Here is a 19,610-nt window from a genome sequence, read left to right as displayed (position 1 = left end):
ATATGTATACATATAGGGTGGGGTAAAAGCCTCCTCTGACAATCTGGTGGGCTTCATTACCACTTAGGGAGAAAGAGACGGGGGGCAAAGCGGTATTGTGACTGTACAGCCGGAGGATCCGTTAACGATATCCGAGAGCTTCGTGCGCGGCCTTTTCATATAATGTCGACAGTATGCGTAAGCTTGCATTACTTTGAGATTTCCATTTTACGTCTAGCAGACAGCTGCAGTTGGGCCGGCTACAATAACATGAGCGACTGTACGGAGGGGGGACGCTGGCTCATGAGAAACGCTTAGATCAAGAAGAGATTGCTTATGTTCGTTACGCTCTATAGTCGCTTATATGTCGTATAATCGTTGAAAACAGTATGGAAATAAGAAATACTTCAGCTCGCTTACGAATTTGCCGCCAGCGATATTCGAATAGAGACCCTGTATCGTTGGCTGGGTCTTTCTCCCGGTGTGTGCTCATAGAGGGTCATCCATGCAACGAGATGGATATAACATTATACGATAAATATCGACGCCGATAGCAGGAGTGGAAAAAGATGCCGCAGATGAAATGAAGCTGTTCAACAACATTTATCGTATAAGTACATACGGGTGTAATTTAGCGTTAGAGAAATGGGTCCAGTGAAACGACCCATTTAAATTTCGTGCTATAGGCTTAGTGAGAGTGATGGTCGTGACAGGTTTCTTTTTGCTGCCAGTAGATACCCGCCGCTGAAAAAAATTTTTTTATTCAATCTTTTTTTACACCAACGTGGTTTCTGGGCTGGGCCGGTGGGCCAAGAGAAACTCAGTGTTTTTTACCCAGAAATTTAGGAACTGATTCTGGTCACTGTAGAAGCAACGGTTACCTGTTCAATAGCCTCTAGGTTTCCCGGGTGAGACGGTGGAGTGGTAATGTGTGATTATGAAAGTTTTAGATTAGGCTGGTTTATGTTCGAAAGCCGGCGTAGACACACTTTATCCGGAGTAGCGTTTAACGATAATACCTGACTCAAAGCTCGTAACATTTAGATAGAATTTCTGTGTTTGTCGCCATATTGGTTACGCTTAACGGGGATTAGTTGTATCGTAAAGATCCTCAGAACGATTAATATGGCTCAAAAACGGAGCCTAATAAAGTCTCCTAGGCTATAAGTCCGGGACTGACACCACGTTTATGCCTGTAAGCATTTTTTTGCCCTGGGAGAAATACGTTCCTGGATTTTTTTCGCAAATGGATTTGTTCATCATTCACTATGTCTGTATTCCGCCATTAAAATGGTTGATAAAGATGGTGTCTGTGTTTTTTTTGGCCAATATTGTAATAAACACAAGTGTCTCAGAAGCATTAATAGAATGTGTGCTAGTCTATATCCTTGTTTTCACCCCACTGCACTGCCACATTGCAGGCTATTACCGCAATTATCAATGACGCGTTTCGCCTAGCTATTGTCCACTTCTTAGGGTTTTTTTGTAGATATATACATATATATATATATATAATTTAGTAGACGCTGGCCACGATGATAACTAGGTCTTCAATATGCGGGACACACGTGTAAAATCACTGTGGACGCAGCAACAGTCATTGCTTTTCCATTGCAAACGTTGATGGCATTGTGAAACGTTTATGTATCACTTTGCAACGGGCCATGATGATGATGATGGCAAGAACAGTGAGTTTAATTGAATCCAGCAGTCTATGCCCATAGCAACTGCAAGCCAGCGACTGTTGCGCGGAAGAAGTCCTTGCTATCATCGTATTTGGCTGCTACGGGCGTTCTTCAATCTTCTCCTCCTCGGCTATTCTATAATTTTTTCTAGTTCTGTAATGATAGATTTGCTCAACAGGCGTTGTCTGCGTGCAACCGTGCCGCATGTCGTACGGTGTGCTGGTTACCGTAAACAGGTTAGGGAAATGGATTAGGTCCTGCATGTGTTGGCGCACAATACGCTGCCCTGTCTAGCTTACGGCGAAGAACGAACGGTCACTCGATCTCCCTTTTACTTTCTTCTTTTGTTTCTTGCGTCGAAGTCCACAATTCATAAAAAAAAAAAGGACTCTGACACGCGCTACAAGGTATGTGGAAGGAGGGAAAACGCTACGAGTGAATATAACGCGTGTGAATCTACCGCATTTATTCTGGAGTAACGAAACGCGTGTCAATCCAGCTGTCGACTAACTCAACGGTCGAACTCAACGGTTTGACACACGGTCCACGGGAAGGTCGATGCTCAAAGAACAGTTCTTTCAAAAGGAAACCGTTAAGCTGGTCGAGCAAAAGGAAACACCTCCGCTAGGAAGGAAAATAGCAATGATGAAAAAAAAAACCTTTCCCTTTCTTTCGACCGATAAAAATTCACTGCTCTAGCGTTGTGACATGATGGTACATTGCGAATTAGCTTATGATATTCGAGCGAACGCTAATCTAGAAGAGCACTGACACACCAGGTAGTATATTAGTAGTAAAATAAACAATATCGAATTGTTTCTATTATATTGTGGCAATAAGTAAAAATAGTTTTTTTTTTTTTTTTTTTTTTTGCTATTGACGCGATTATGTCACCTAACAAAAACAGCGTTGTTGAAAATAGATGTAAAAACAAGAATCAGGTCGATACCGATATCGATACGACATGCTGTCGTATGCCGACGCTTGAAGTTGCAATAAGACATCAACTGAAGTTAACGCCTAACGACTGGTAGCTATACACATATTATTGACAGAATTTCATAAGCTGTTGGCTTTGGCAACCCCTTTTTGTCTGAATGAGCCAGCTATTGATTTATTCGAAGTTTGATAAAACGTTTGTAACGGTAAACGGTAGCGCTTTACGTTTATACTAATTGTGCTAACACACAGATCCTTCACAATATCAAGGGAAAGGCTTCTATTGAAGACATCCTGAACGTTTGAGCTCCCTATCAGACAACCGACCAGAATCACATAGAAAGCCTGAATCTCTCAAAAGTCGGCGTAAGACAGTAACATAACATGTAATCCTATCGTACAACAAACAAGCGACGAAGGTAAATAATATATATTGTGGCCTATTTTTCGCGACTGGTTTCCACTTCCCGTGAGCGGCTTGGTCTACTTGATGTTTCAATTGAGTGGACGCGGAGTGATGAACAAGTACCTAAATCTCCAGGGGACTATGACACTTGTAGGAGAAAGGACGTTTTTGTACCTGTGTGTGTGTGCGTACGTCTGGCTGGTGTCAAAAGCCATAATAAAAACATCGAACAATCTCGTATACAGTTGTTATTACACTACCAAATCAGATAATAAATACGAATAAGGGTAACAAACAAACACAACAACAACGTAATGCTAAAGAACACGTTATCCACAGAGAAACAATATCCGTGTCGTTGTTGACCTTTAATCTTTAGCCGGTCTCCGTATGTTCGCTCGAGTGGCAGAGAGAATGAACTCTCGTAGACGCTACAGACGCCAACGACCCGCTCCATTCTCCTCGATGGTTTTTTCAGCTCCCACTTTTTGTAACGTAGCGTAGAGTAGGGTTCGGCCTGATAGAGCGATGTTAACAGACCAGCCAGGTTTCCGTTACGCGCTGCCATTTGCTAAGCGGTGCTCGACTCCTAGTGGTGACATCGTGAGCACAGTTGCTTATAGATTACTTGTATTAATTATGTATTTGTACTAATTGTAGGGCTATGCAGGTAACGGCTGAAACCGTGTTCTTCCATATCGCAACCGCGTGCGGGTTACGCAGGGAAAGCTGGTGGAAGGACGAGATAACACAGGAAGAAGGACAGAATTAAGCACGTATTCGACTAGACACCATAGATCTGGACCAATAAGAGAACAAGAATAGCTCAAGATTATGGTTTCGATATGCCCATCTAGCAATAGCACGTATTAGACGACAAAAAAAGACGGTTCCAAAAATGATATACTGGCCGCTAATGGAACGGAGCTTCCGTACACGGATGACCAGTCAATAGGACCGTAAATCAGTATTTGAATAAGTGCTACACCTAAAAGGTTTGGCGAAACTGTCTGCGTCCCGGCGGCTGGATAGCAACTTGAGTGGGTCAACATTGTCTTATTGCCCCTATTATTTTATATTCCGAAATAATACAACAAATCGTCAAAAGAAAACCTCTATGATGGAGCAAATTTACCGTATAAAAGGCAATCTACACTCGCCTAACCAGCTTTCACTAGAATTTGAACACATGTTCTTTATTATAAAAATACAGAATGAAACAAAAAACAAAGTAAGTCTTCTGCTGGTACGAGCGCTGTTCCAACCGTAAGCATACTTCTATCGCACACTGTATCTTCGAGAATAGGTATAACTGCCGCCAATGACTCAATTCTCAATTTACCTACATTCTAAAAAAAAAAAAAAGAGTTAAAACAAAGATAAGCAAAAAAAAAAAAACTATATCTGCAGATGTTCACGCATGGTGTCGATATGAATCACTGGTCGCTTAGGGCGCCATCTTTGAGGCACGGTACGTCGGCAATCGGCGCTGCCGTTGCCGGAGCACCGTGTTAATTCAGAAGCACGCTCTGGACGGCTAGATCTTTGCGGTCTAGTAGCGTCGTGGTGGGCTGAACTTAATTTCTTTCAGTTTTTTGCTTTCCTTATACGCGGCGTTCCGTTTGTTTCGCCTCCTCATCGCGACGCTAATCGCTATTTAACTTCTCCACTTTCCGCTCCTGCGGCTACTTTGACGCGCATCGAGTAAACCACGGTTACAATATCGGCGGCAGGCAGAGGGAACGACCGACAGCTACTAGCAACCCGTCTTGACGGTCTGACGGTGCTTGAAGAGGCGGCGCTCACATGATCAGCGTTGCCATCTCGACCAGTTCTACGAGTAAGCTATGACCGGTAGCACTTCTCTTACCACTCCTAGAAACAGAATTATAACCACTTGAATATACTGCATAAAACAAAAAGTACGCACCCTATATACTAGAGCCAATAGTTCGGCTGCCCGTAAAGCAGTCCTAGATGGGGAAGGACTGGGAGCATACAGAATATAGTATCTACTACATATGATCAGATTCGCTACGAGGAGTTGAATATTTTTCAGTGAAAGGAACAAGGTCGGCCCAAGAAGCAGACGAGTTGCCAGCCGAAAAGTCTTGGTACGTAGAAGTTTAACCGCGTGCGCTGACTCTAGTCATTGCTCACTAGGTGAGCACGAACAGACCCCATGATAGCTAAGTGGCCAACGAATTGGGCTGTTAATCATTAGTTTAGGTTCGAACCCGGGCATAGACACACGGTTCGTTTCGTGCTAGGAGTCAGCACGTTTTCGACGTAAAATTCGAAACATAAATGACCACGGATAGAACTTCTATAGTGTAGCTCGGCCGCATTTGTCGACCCCAGCACTCGAAGACATAGCACATAATAAAATAGTGAGTAAAAATAGCATCGTTGGGGTGCCAAGGCTCGTCAAGAGAGAGAGAGAGAGAGCAATGGAAACACGAAATAACGCGAAGCAGACGAAACGCAAGGTATGAACAGACGAGCATTCATAATACGTAACCATGGCTGTCGTGGTGTTCGCGTCGCGGTGTTCACGAGGCTTACGAGACGGGAACGGTTCGGTGCTCATCATCGGTGCACGTTGATGTCGACGACCGCGGAGTGAACGCTGTTGCGCTCTAGTAGATGGCTCGAGCACTGCAGTTTGGGTAGTATCAGTCCTAAAACGAACGAGAAGGACCTGAGGCACCAAGGACCACACTCATATTGCCTGACGAACGCGATTATCGTGTCCGGACACGCGATGCATCCAGCATAATCATAGATTAGTGAAATCGTAGGAGTAGAACGAAGTCGGGGAGCAGTGCAGGGCAATCTTTCGAGGCTGATGTTCAATCGCATGATTATTCAAATTAAAAGAATACCCACATGTGGCCGTGCGCACGGTTCTGAGGGATTTGCTGCTAGAAGTGACCGGTAGAGGGCACTGAAACACTCTCATCTAGTGACAACAAAATGTTGCTAGACGTCGTCAGGATTTTGTTGAAGACTACTAGATAAATAAACACGAAAAAGAATGTGAGCCGACCTCCACGGCTTCGACCGCGCTGATTGTCAAAGCCATCTTGCCTAACACAAAAGCGTATTATACTCTACGACACCCAGCAAAGTTCATACGTTTTGAGCTATCAAGCGGATTCAACTAATTTGAATAGAACCGGCCGTTGTTACGTAAGTTGGTTGCATCTCTGATGACAGAAGATGGCCCGGAGCAGTGTCGATTCGCCGTATTGAAAAATGGTTCCATCGAATCGGAGAACCGATCTGGCTTCATTTATGTATAGCGTATTTACTCTTGGATTATGTACAGTCGCTTATTTCTTCCTCAGTGTCCTACTGCTGCTCCACGACTACCCCATAATTAGTTCGACCTAATCGATAGGTGTTCTTGTCTGGTCATCGAGACAGTTATTACCTTAATAAATAATCAATACATAAAAATAATGAGAACCGACGCCATGTACTTGTTAATCATAGTGGGATTATTGCGAACAGGATTATTGTCCGTTTACTATCCCGTTGCACAGTACCGTTGTGTGGCCGATTTCCGCCACCAGGTCACTATTACTTCTGCCTATCCGATCTCGGATGTTTTACACTTTTGTCACTTCCACCAAGATGTTTTCATATATTCTTCGGGTCATCTTATTGTTTTTGCTACTGTTAATACTGTTGTTGTTCTCAGAGACCAAACGGAATCGCCGGCTAACGGTTGTCTATCTGTGAATGTGTGTCTGTGTGTGTGTCTGTATGTATTAAGCAATAACATTGTTGGCCGGGCTATTTCTGCACAAGTGTGCTCTTAATGGCCTTCCATAGCTTAGCTGGTGCCGTCCAGTTTCAACTGTTACAGAAACGCACTGGCCTATATGGAGAGAACAGGCCGCTTTCAGTAAAACAAGACCTGTGAGCCCCTGCCACCGCTTGTGAATATCGAAGATGCGAACGGAATATAGACACAGAATCCCAGGCGCAATTCATGTAAGCTATACAAACGAAGTGATGTATGCCACTTTCGGCTTCGTGAGTTAACTCACGCATATACGCATGCCCAGAAACTAACTGATTACAAATACTACATAATAGACAGACATAAAAGGTCGACATCCAGCAAAAATGAGCACAGATATAACAGCTTGCCGTTTATGCATTCAGCGTTAACACAATGGCGATTTCTAGAATGGCCGACGCGACGAAACTTCTTTCGTTTTCCGAGAACCGAAAATTCTTTCGTCTACAGAGCTGTAACCACTGCCGAGGCGTTGCATAGTTCGTCGTTGGGGAAATGCTTACCAAATTACGAATGATTACCTGCAGCTCCCTGAAGCTCACTAGACTCGTCATCCACCACCCGCCGTCTTGACGAGCACCTGGATGGGTCGCGCCTTTTTTCCGTTGGGTTTGACTAGCCAACCGGCCATAGCTTCCATAATCATACACTGACCTTCAGTCTAGCTACAACACGTAATAAATATCTGTTTGAAGTCGTGTCTGCACTCGTCACAAAGTGTCGCCGGGCCTCTCTATTGCCATTGTCACTGTTTTCATTTTCGTCACGAATAAATCGCTGAATGATTCATGTACGTGACGAAGTGTTGCTGTATTCGCTATCTTTGCGGTGACGTCTGTGACGGTTTTAGAGTCTGACCAGACGGACAAGATGTGTGCTTAGACAGAAAAGACAGGCGTCAGATCGATGCAAGTATAGATTCACAGCTGAACTGAGTGGGACGAGGAGAAATAGAGAAACGAAAACGAAGCCGCGATGACTAACTCGTGAAGATGGGCCGAAGCAATATGTACATTTGCAGAAGTTTGAAGGAGAAACAGCAAACCTCTGAGAAGTGGATGAGTGTACTATAGCCATAACGTTAGACCAAGGCTGTATAGGCTACCTTAAACGTATGTAGGAGGTCCGTAAAGTTCAAGTTGAATAGCTTCGTGTCGGAGTGATCTGTCGATATCGGCTGAAAGTGACGGCTGAAGAGACAACAGAAGCAAGATCATGGGGCTTGAGGAAAACTCGATAAAGGCTAGTTGAGCAAACTGTGATGATTATAACAGACGACAGGAAAAGAAAATACCTCGAACAAGGATGCCTAGAAATCTTTTATTCCCACAGGAGGTTCTTTGGCGTTCATCTTTAATTGCCTATTGGTCTTCAGCCGAGATTTCGTGGATCTACAAAACGCACGATCGTCATTAACTGTGTAACTTTCGCCTGTGTAACTTTCGTGTAAGAAGCGGCTACATACGACTGGCGGGTTGATAATACGCGAACTCCAAAGTTAACCTATTATCTAGGTTGCCTGAAGTTTGTATTAAACTCGCCATGTTAACGATCAATGGCCATCTTTCAGCTATGTAGACACCACATGAAAAGGGCTGGATTATCGCAATTAAGAGCATTGCTGTGGTAATGGTCCATTGTGGCCCAAGCCTGTAGATTCGTTGTAAGCTTTTAATTTTTCATTGGCAGCGTGGTACGCTTAACGCGTACGCATACCCTACACGAGGTATTATACAGTCAAACGATTCTATCCTTATTAAGAGACCCAATATTTTCGCACAATTTTAGAACTAGAAAATAGCTTTAACCTCATCGACCTGTAGTTAAGTATGATAATGCTATTTAAATAACATAGTTTACCCAACAACCATGTTTTACCTAATTAAATTTTGCCAATTGGTAGAGCTTCCTTTACTGGCATATTACTAATAGAATTATAAATTTCACTAAATGCGAGACCATTTGGACAGCTAAGCGACCTTCCAATTGCAATATAAGTCGTTGATTCATACTATGTGACTATGATCGATTTATACTATGTGATCAACTAGGGAAAATATAATAACGGCTGTTGAAGGTACGAGCGGGGCGTGTGTTAACGGAATCGGATGACTTAGCTGACGGTCCCATTAAGAAATTTTCGTCAGTGGTGCTCTTCAGCGAAACGATCGTGCCCTCAGCCCCGTTGTGCATACCGATTCTTTTAAACCTCACTGACCGAATGAGCTGCCAAAGGACTCTGCGTAGACTTGGGTCTTAGTGGGCCACACGAGGTTCTGCATTCCTTGCATTGGTTGCCCTGATCTGAACGATATCGCCCGCTCACCTTGGCTGGCCGTTTTCGCATTCTCAGGGCGTTCGAGGTCACTGGCTTTCTTCACTCGGTGGCGCTCACCAGCTGTCAAGGTTACTGAGCGACCGTTAGACCTTAGACTGCCATTGCCGCAGTCGTAGCGAACCTGAACCCAAACATGTGTTGAGTTCTGATCCAAACACCGACTTAGAAGTCTGTGGGAAATTTGAAGTGACCAGAGCCTGACATATCGGACAGGGCTAGAACTCGCCTACTAGACATAAGCTACTTTCTCCACTAATGATATTGAAAAGATTTCGCTTCTAGGCGGTCCGCGACACGCACGCACGTACGTCATCATGAACCAGAACATGGCTACCAGGACTAGATGTATAGCAAGTTTTGATCTGAAGTGTTTACTTTTTCTATTACAAATAAAGCCGCAAATCATGCACAGCCATTTACCTAACTCTGCTTTACCGGAAATTGACAGCTCGGCTTGAGATACACAAAGTATTTCGAGCCTTTCATAAGGTACTGCATTAACCACGTATCGCCAAAGCCCAAAGAACCAATAGTTATCCAATATAGCCCATAATAACTTTCAAAGCAGCCTTAAGGTCCCCCAACTTTGCGCTGTTCAGTTGATTAGAACTGCTTGCTGAGCTCTACAGTATTTCTCTTCACACACATACGCGCCTGTATTAAGCTAGTCTCTCTAATCGAACCGAACTTCTCAAGCGGGCTTCCCGCATTCAGCTCGGATATGTAGTATGTGCCTTATTGTACCACCTCCGTGGCAAATGCTGGTAAACAGCCGGCAGAAACCTGCTTACCATTTCGTCTACTGTTCGTCTTTACCCACTCCGCTTGTCCAACCAAGGCCTAGTATCCCTTGAGTGCCTTAGTTCAAAAATACAGCTAACGCCGCCGCCGTTTTCATTGTCTGCTCTATTGTTTAGACCCGATCATCCAAGTGACCCGAATCATTCGCCATGATGCAACCAGGGCATACAAACGCGAATAACATGTAGAACAACAGCCATATACAGACGCAACATATATACAGATAGATCTCTCTTAAATGACAGAAGAGTTAAAGAAATACATAGGCGAAATCGATTTGCGGGGCAGAGCTAGTGGCCGCCGATTACCTACTGACTATGAAATATTGCCCAGTAGTACTAAGTCACTGGGAAAAAAAAAAGGTACACACATGAAGAGATCTTGTTGTGCGACCGAAAGCGAACATCAACGAGTATTTAATAGACTAAGCGTTCATGGAGTGAGCACTCTGGATGCCATAAACATTGTTGCGGCATTAGACGCGATGCGCTCACACAGTCTTATTACGTAGGTATAGAGAGTGACAGTTGAATCACGGGTCCGCGTAAGACAACATCTCTAGCATAAGGCGGACGCATACAAACACATAAGCTAGTTGCGACCGATTCCTGCCCACCCGCCGGCTCGCCACACTCTGGTCCGCGTAAATCTTTCTCTCTCCTTGATCATTTCTTCCTTTTGCTAGCCATGTATCAGTCTCCTTTCTCGAATTATCTATTTTGTCGGGGTCTGTCGAGCCAGTTCAGAAGGACTGCTACTGCCGTTTCTTCCGGAAATCCACCGCTACTGCTGCTGCCTCACGGAGGCCTCGGGTCTTCCGCTGAGGATGTGGCGACATGGCCGACCCGCTTGGCGACTACAGCCGCTCCCAATCAAGAACTCGCTACCGATAACCGCTACCTAACTCGTTCTAGAATTCATTTAATGAGAACTTTCTAATGGTGTATTCATTGTTGGCAGTCGCAGCAGCAGTGAAAATAATAGAATGCTTTCCGTTGCGCGCCTCGCTCGCCTTCTACCTGTCAATCAGTCGGTCGCTTTATCCTTTTTCTGAAAAAAAAAAAAAAAGAAGAAGCAGATGTCCTGTAATTGTTCCATATCGTTGTCGAACCTTTTCTTCTTTCAGTCCTCCTTTTCCCTTTCATTTTCCCCACTGTTTTTCGACTCAGTTTACCCCTTTTTTTTCCACTTCCTCCTTATTTTCGTTTTTCTCCCCGCTGTTTCTTTTAAGCGTCGTGTTATGCATTATCTGCGCTTCGCTAGCAATGTTATCGGTTCACTCCCGCTGGCGTCTACGAAAGGTCTAACCTTAGGGCGAAGCAGGCTTTTCTTTGGCTTTCAACTGCAAGGGACTTTTGTCGGCGATTGCTGCTGTTGTGGCCGCTAGCGGCATCTGTGGCGGTGATAACAATGGTCGCAGGCGCTGTCTAAACTCCTGCGTCGAAGTCTATTCTCGCTCTGAGAGGGTAGAAGGAGTGCAGTTCAGAATTCTGGAGCAGCGTCGCAGAGCTTCTTGTGTGGACGCAGCGCGTAACGAACGCATGAACGAACTCGGAATCCGAAAGCTCCGCGGTGCGAAGCAACTGGAAGCCAGCAAGACAGGTTGAAAATAGCCTCGTTTTGAGGAATCAATTGAGTGGTCTAAGTGAGAATATACATAAATGCCGAAACAGACGGATGGAACAGACATTAAGCATCGTTTTACATATAGACCCGGCATTTATGCGCGTTCGCGAATCGTGCGTATTTTGACAACGGCGACGGCGGCGTGCCTAATAAAAGTCACTAAAGAGTACTAATAAGTTGTGTGTACCATGTCAAGACATTTCCGGAGAGATTTCCTTGCTGATCAAAGGGGTAAGTGTGCTTAGTGCAGCAGGCTAAAGCCAAAGTATCCGAAGCCCGAAGTTTTTCAAGCTAAAAAGGAGCCGCTGGTCCGCAACGATAGCTCCACGACCGCGAGCATCGAAACTCAACGGTGGGTTGTTGTGTTCCGGATGTGCCGCCTATGAGCCACAGGCGAAATCGCGATAAGGCAGGACGTCGGCGTTGCTCCAACGATAGCGGTGCGACGCAGAGAAAGAAGAATGGAGTTTCTGAACCTACTCTGCTAGACGTTTAAGAAGATTGAGACGCATAGAAACTGTCCAAAAGATTATATGGACTGGATATACACATTGGGGACAATGCAGAATGAACAATAACGGTCCTAAAAAAAAATAACGTTCATCTGTATGAAAGCGTCTCAGTATTCTAAATTTTACCTTTAGAACTATATTTAATGTAGAATATAGACTATCTTATGTTAGAACAATTCAAACGACTGAAGATGTTGTAATGAACGATGCTACACGAATTTCGGCGAACTGTAATTAACAGGAGAGATAAGTTTATACAAACAATGAAATTTTACACAGAGAGCATCATTTAAATATTGGTCTTTACCCTTTATCTAGACAGAAAAAGCAACAGAAAAGTAGAGAAAAAACCAAATTGCTATATATATCCTGCCCTTAAAATAGCCCACTTCGATAAGACGATATCGAAGCGGCACTTTTCTCGCTGTAAACTCTAGCAATCGTTTTTTGCGAGAACAAAAATACTGGAAATTGTTTCTGCCTAGGTCGAGCACCGAAGACGTGCTTCACCGTCAATGGGTTATGTTAAACCAACCTATATTGCCTTCCAGCAGATCTATGCAACAGCTTGCTAGCCCTACGAGCAATCATTAAGCCAATGCCTGCTATCATCTTAGCAGGTTTTCAGAATCATTTCTTTAGGTATAGCAAAAAAGACTTGCTTCCATTAAAGGTCTAACCCAGTAGCCGGCCTACTGCCGTCATCCGGTGAAACTTCGTTTGAGGAAATGATAATAATATCCTACTATAACTTGCTGGTCAGGATCTGGTTTGTAAATGTCCGCTATGACCAACTACTATTGGTAACCTCAGTGCGTACGGCTCGAACGGATAGGAATAAATCTACGTTAGAAATAGCCAAATTACGAAAACAGCTTGAAACACAAAATTCACTATCTATATATTTTTTTCGATATATTTTTGTATAGATCAAGCTATGGTTGATCAGGCACGGTACATTTACTTACGTGCATGCATATCGTTATCATGCATAATGTTACCAGTTCTATTGTAGGTATTATCTATATTATATACTGGGATAATTTTATCCAATGCTACAAAAGTAGTAACACGCCACAAACGTTGTGCACAGGCAGCAATACGAGATATTTTGTGAGCATTTGCCACGCTTTCTTTCATGAACGCTGGTACATCAGGCTTACTCTGGTTGCCCCAGGGTTGTCTTTTGCAAAATCGGACACATCGCTCCATTCTGTTATGTGTGTGTCCCTATGAACCACCGATTCGTATATGCATATGGGCTTATTGAATTAAATAAGTTCTTTGAATGTTTACTGCGTTAACTATTTCCTGGACTATCCGGAGTGACAAAGACGTTCTGTAGTATTTTTACTCCCAAAGCTTTTTGGAGTTTAACGGTAAATATTTTCTAGAAGTTCTAGAATATCAACGATGACCATAAGGCGATCGGAAGCACTCATGCCCATTGTAACTTTTTACAAAGTTTTATTAATTATATCATGTAATATTTAATACTCTGTGTCCATATAGTTCTTCCGTTCCGACAATGCTTACGGCTGCATTTGTATAACCTGGTTTTCATGTATTACCACTTGTTCCGTGAAAAAATGCGCACCCAACGCGGATCCCTTTCAGCAATACTCTGTGCTTGTTATGCGGCTATAGAAAGCAAATGACCGACCCACTTCTATCTGTCGAGTAAAGCATCAAAAAGCTAGAAACCCATTTCTGGACAAAAGAAAATACTCGACTTAGTTGACATAGTTTCGTCTCTTTCTAATTAGTGAATGCTATAGAATTCTGTGACATCTGTCGCTTCTAGTAAATAGCTAACGTATGGTACCAGACGATAAACAGCACTTATCGCGATTTCCATAGCGAATCATTGCCATACAAGTATCATCGTCCGTTGCCTCTTTCGCCAGAGGTTGACTTCCTGCCGCCACGTAGAATGTCTTCGACCCAGCTTGTCCATCCTTTCGACATCCTTTCAACTTTCGTACGCACATGTTAACGCAGTGCCAACATATATACGGCCTCTTCCTTCTTGTTTTTACCGGGCAAGTCTCTGTAGAATTCGACCATGAACATATGTCTAACCCCCAACAACTCGCTTGACCGGACCGGATCGGACATCTAATAAATGCTTTCTTGTCGCTTATCTTTTTATTGTTATTACCCACGCCAATGTGCTACCATTCCCGTTTCTGACGCCTTCTCGTACTTCGTCGCTCAGTTGGTCCGACACACACCATCTATGTATTTATATGCATATAGGGTGTGTGTCCTATATATATATATATATATATATATATATATATATATATACATACATATGTTTTAGTTCAACCTGTCGCCGGAAGTGTACAATGGCCGCTCGCCGATATCTTTATGCTCTCGCTTGCCCATGCTGCTAAAGCTTCGAGTGGTACGACAATACTTACCTACAGATATGTACATCTGTAGTTTCGTCGAGAATCTCCACATCGTTTCTTTCTTTTCCCTGGTGCGGACTGGTTACTGAACAAACGAGTTTCTTCCAGAACCCTGTCGATCGCGTCGTGCGAGAATCATTTGGCGGGCTCGTTCTTACCGCACGCTCGTGCATATTAGGTGTCGGTGTCGCTCGAAATGCGTTACTATCCGCCTCTGTCCCGCTGTCTGCGTACATTCTCTCCAATGCAACGAATCCACGCTGCGGTTAGCCTGGTAAGCCAGCCCTACTATTGCTACCGTCCAATATGTGCATCGATAGGTAGCCCGGCGTCCCTGTTGTGTGTGCGGACTACCGATCGTCATCAATCGCCCGTCTGTGCGCCCAAACTGTATCTGCAGTTCCATTCTATAGGTGAGTTAGGAGCGGCTAAGATAGCGGTCAGCGGTCAGGTGCATTCCCAGGCTGTCTCTTTTGTCTAGGCCAACAACAGGCTTTTCGGCCTTCTTCGCCTTTTTCCTCTTCGTCGTATCGTTCTGCGTCTGGTGATGATGTTTGTAGAGCATCGCTGAAGGTAGCAGTAGACACGGCAGCAGTAGCAGCCAAACTGGCTCACTGTTCATCTAGCTTATTCACCGTCACTCCCTGATGTTCGAGGGGTAGAGTGGTCAACATGGCTCGCATGGCACAGTACCGCATCGGTTACTATGCGCGTTTTACATGAGGTTGGCTGGTTAGGTGACCTGAGTCGGATTCGAATCAAACGTAGGACATCAGTTTCGGTGCTCCATCGTGATGACCGACCCTGTAATGCTGCCGGTCTGTCTAAAAGATGTCCCTATAGCTTTTTCTTCCTTTCAAATATCCGATCCGCTTTTCTTCCTGTGGCGTAGCTTCTGTTGCTGCTGCTGTCTGATGGACATTAGCACAGTTCACGAACTATTGTACACCGCATGCTGCCTATACTATGGATCTCTAAGGTTGATATTCTCAGGAGAACCGCTAAAACCAGCAGGCACAGACCGTTACAGCAACTTTACCTACTTACTCGGCTATTAGCTATTGGTTTTCTTGCAGGGTCAATCACCGCCAAAAGGTCTGGCTGTTGGCAAGATTGTTAGCGAAGCCGTCGTACGTTTTCGAGGCATACCAGCAAATTGCGATGCTTTTTGATGTTAATTTCAAGATTTAAGTTTTTATAGCCAGTAGTTTTTTTTTTTTGGAGGGGGGAGGACGGGGTCAGTGGTAGTAAGGCGTATGAGAGAAGGCGGAAGCGGTAGAGAAAACTTATGCCCTGTACATGTATCGACGCGAGCGTCATGTCAAGCACGTATAGCATGACTGAATACCCTTGACTGCCATGGTGTGTTACATTCATGCGTTTCAGGAGACGCGCTGCCCGTCACCGGCCGCTAGTGTTTTGTGTCTTTCCTATGCAGTATACATGAATCTTAATTACTGCTTACATGTTGGCGTTCAAGGCCGATGAGCCTTCGATACCATGTGCGTGATGAGATTGTATCTCGTTGAAGTTCAAAAACTGTATATAGGCTGCCCAATCCGTTTTGTTCGGGGGCAGATTTCAGAAGTGTTTGATGTACATACCTTACCGACGGCTGATAGTACTTAGTGTGACACTTGCAGACTCACCAAACCCGAATGCGGCCCCAGCAGTTGGCGCAAGCTCTAGTCCGATAATGCAATGTGATACTTATGTGAGTTTTGTCCATCGATTCTAGGGCATTTTGAAAAAATACAGCTGCACACGTATCCTTCGTACACGCAGTTGGCGCTCTATACATAAGCTTTCGGCAGTGCACGTTTCTTTTGCGTCCTTCGCCATCACAATGGTCGGCTCAGGACAGAACTCATTCAAGGTTGGAGGCGCCGCTAAACCAAAATGGACCTGCTTCTGCTGCGGCTGCTATTGCTGCTCGCTAGGTCCTACAGATCTACTCAGAGCAATCAACGATCGCTTGGGTTTAACGGCGGTGACTGATTCGCTATTGCTTGTGCGATTCATTCTCCAGCGGCTGCTATTGCTACTAGTCGTGCTGTTTGTTCCCGAAGCGAGCGATCTCTTCGTTCCCACGGTGGCAGAGCCTTTTGGACCATGTGCTAGTCGAGCACAGCCAGCAACAGGGGTGAGTCCAGCGACGACCTAGTCTAGCCCGAGAAGGCCGAAGCGGCCGCCAAGAAGAGCGTACGGCCGTTCAGGCAGACACACAACAGACAGTAGACAGGCGTGCCTATTCAACAACCATATCCACTGTTCATCAATCGCTTTATCCAGCTAACTTACCTTCTATTTCTAGCCTTCGCGCTCGCCCACCTTCTCGCTAGCAGTGGTTCCTTTTTTACTTCGCTTTACCTGTCTTCAGTGCACTCCAGCTTCTTAGACGCAGTGGTTATTCGTAGCATCAACACAAAGACGAAACCTGTGGCCTGACGGCGTAAGGAAACCCAGAGAAATCTCGTTCACTGTCAAGCTAATCGAGGCAGTTTTGTCTACAAGGCTAGCTGGGTAGGGGGGACCGCCGAGGACAGCCCCTGCCAAAGCTTTTGCTATCGAGTCTAGCAGACGGCAACGAAAACGGCAGAAGAAATTCCCCCTAGGCAACGAATTGCTGCTAGTCATGATGGGGATCGCCTGACTCGCCAAATCACATCGGCAATATCAGCTCGAGCGTCTAGCTAGAACAGTCTCGAGGCTGTTACAGCATCTTCGTTCGTCTACGATAATGGATGCTGTAGATCAGTTTGTGTAAGTAGCGCTAGGCCGTATCTAGCAGCGTAAATGTTAGGCCACTGCCGGCACGACAGTAGGCCAGCGAAAGAAATGGAAAGAGATAAATAAAGAGAATATTGATAAAAGGGAAGGGGAACAACCTAGTGCAGGAAGGTAGACAGCATGAATTTCGTTGCCACCGCAATAGGCCAGAATGTGGAGGAAACGGGAGGAGAAATAATTGAATGGCGCATGGGATTTAAGTAATTCTAACCTGATAAGGCACTTGTCCGATAAGGGCGATAAATAAAAAATAGGACCACGATATGAGTGTCAGGTCAACTGCGCTCTGCAACCTGTCGTCTAAAAGGTCATTGTATGCAACACAAGTGAGTGATATGGGGGACTAATTCAGGAGGATTTTCATTCTTTGCAAAGTACTTCACCTCACTAAGTATAATAATGACAACAATGCTAATAATTTATGATTACATTATCAATTAGGGAATCCAACAGAAATAAATGTGGGCTTGAACCCGTTTGCTACCATTAAGCAATGCGTTATTATCAGAGAGCGATCGCTCCAACTTTAGAAAACAACGACGCTCTCAAGTACGTTAAGGGCCTTTTTGGCCGGACGCATGGACCGCTGTTACAAGTTACAATTATTTTACAAGTTACAACTCCCAGCGGTCGAGTTTCGCGTTCAGTCGATTTGAAAGGACAAGTAACAGACAGACCGCATTCACCGATAACGTGATGAATAAACGGGTTTTACCCTGGAACTTCTCGCGTTCTGCTGCAGGTCAACTTGCATTTGGCATCCGCAGTCTGCTCAAAGCAGCATCATGGTATGAACAGCAGTCGTCACAAGGTTCTTGGCATCGTCTTACCAGGGAAATTAATACGAATATTTCTGATTTTACCAAATAAATAATACATACTGTTAGGATAGCGACAGTTGGGGAGCATTTCAGTCGAAATAAGGGTCGACTTTTTTGGCCTTTCGGCCAAACCGTCGTTGCGTCACCGTAGTCGCTGCTATACGAGGCGCTGGTCCTGAATAGCATTGGAACGAATCAGCTTGATTTAGACATATATATATATCTATCTAAACGTGTGCGATAAACGCCACTAAACGTCGGCCACTCAGTCGAGCTGACAATGCTCTACCACGACGTCATCTGCTGCACTATATTTCCTCTCAGCGGTAGCAGCACCAGCACGTTTATCTCGTTCGTGCCGACATTACACAGCCTTTACGTCTTCTGTGTGTCATCGTCTAGGGTTCAGTCTAGCCGCGCGGCTGGTGATCGCGCGCTAAATTATCTCTTTTTTTCTTTTTCTTTTTTCGTCGTAGCGATACTAGTTGTAGTGGGAGCAGGGGCAACAGAAGTGGCAACGGCGGCCAGTCGTTGTTGTCGTCGCAGTTGCCGCTGTCGTACTAGTAGACGCCATAGCAATCGTAGGAGAAAGAGAAGAATGATAATGGGGAGTTAGCAGACATACGCAGAGATAGTTGGCGATCGAAAAAGAAACAATTCAGCAACAGCAGTAGCAGACGCTACTGAACCATGAATGAAAGTCTCTTCCCTCCCTGTTGTGAATGGGAAGAAGTTACTACAACTCCCGGCTACCGCCAACACAATGGGGACGGGCTAGACGGTTACACGCGCGATTACTGCTATTATCCTTACCGCCGCCGTTGCATCTAGCGATAAAGAAGAAGACACGTAGTCGGTCTTCACATAACGTCAAACTGGTGAGGTTGATCTGTAAAAGAAATCGTACGAAAAGCAGGTAGCGACTCTGACGACGCTGGCTGGAGACATAACAGGCGATGGCCGTTCGCAGTGAGGCGAGGCGACAACGCTGCTTGAAAAGAAAGCGTAGAAAAAAATAGAGAAATGATAAATAAATATGATGAAAGAAAAGATACTGTTGCTGCTTACATTTGGATTGGGTGCGGGGTACGACGGAGGTGGGGCTAAATGACACGGTGACGTCTTCTCGCTCAAATCACCGTGCTGACAATGGTAAATATTTATCATGGTAATGGTGGTGGGGGTGGTGATGACAAGCAGGATGCAACTGATAATGATGTTCAATGATTTTGATAGCGACCCCTGTGGAACGTATTTTTGATGCTTGTTTCGTCCATCGAGGAGACTTCCTGCGGAATAGGGTTATAGCTGATCTAAAAGGTCCATAGCGTATTTGTAAAGCAAAGCAATTAAAAATACGATGCTACTATTTAACAAATGTATAGCAGATCCTAGGTGGGGTCATCTGCTGCATGTAATCAATAGCTGTTCATCGACACTGTTTCCGATCTGAGTGCAATTAGTTCACCAGCAAGGCCTATCCTG

The 19,610-nt window shown here is 44.7% G+C and overlaps 1 protein-coding gene across 7 annotated transcripts in view; it reads left to right on the top strand.

Annotated features, from left to right (window-relative positions):
* Nucleotides 1–19,610, top strand: part of LOC111245950 (protein c-ets-1-A-like) — a 166,979-nt gene that overhangs the window by 91,820 nt on the left and 55,549 nt on the right. The window lies entirely within an intron of this gene.

Source organism: Varroa destructor, unplaced genomic scaffold (genome assembly GCF_002443255.2).
Source record: "Varroa destructor unplaced genomic scaffold, Vdes_3.0 BEIS01000002.1, whole genome shotgun sequence".
NCBI lineage: Eukaryota > Metazoa > Arthropoda > Arachnida > Mesostigmata > Varroidae > Varroa > Varroa destructor.
Note: the sequence above shows the minus strand (reverse complement) of the source record. Positions and strands in the feature narration are given on the sequence as shown.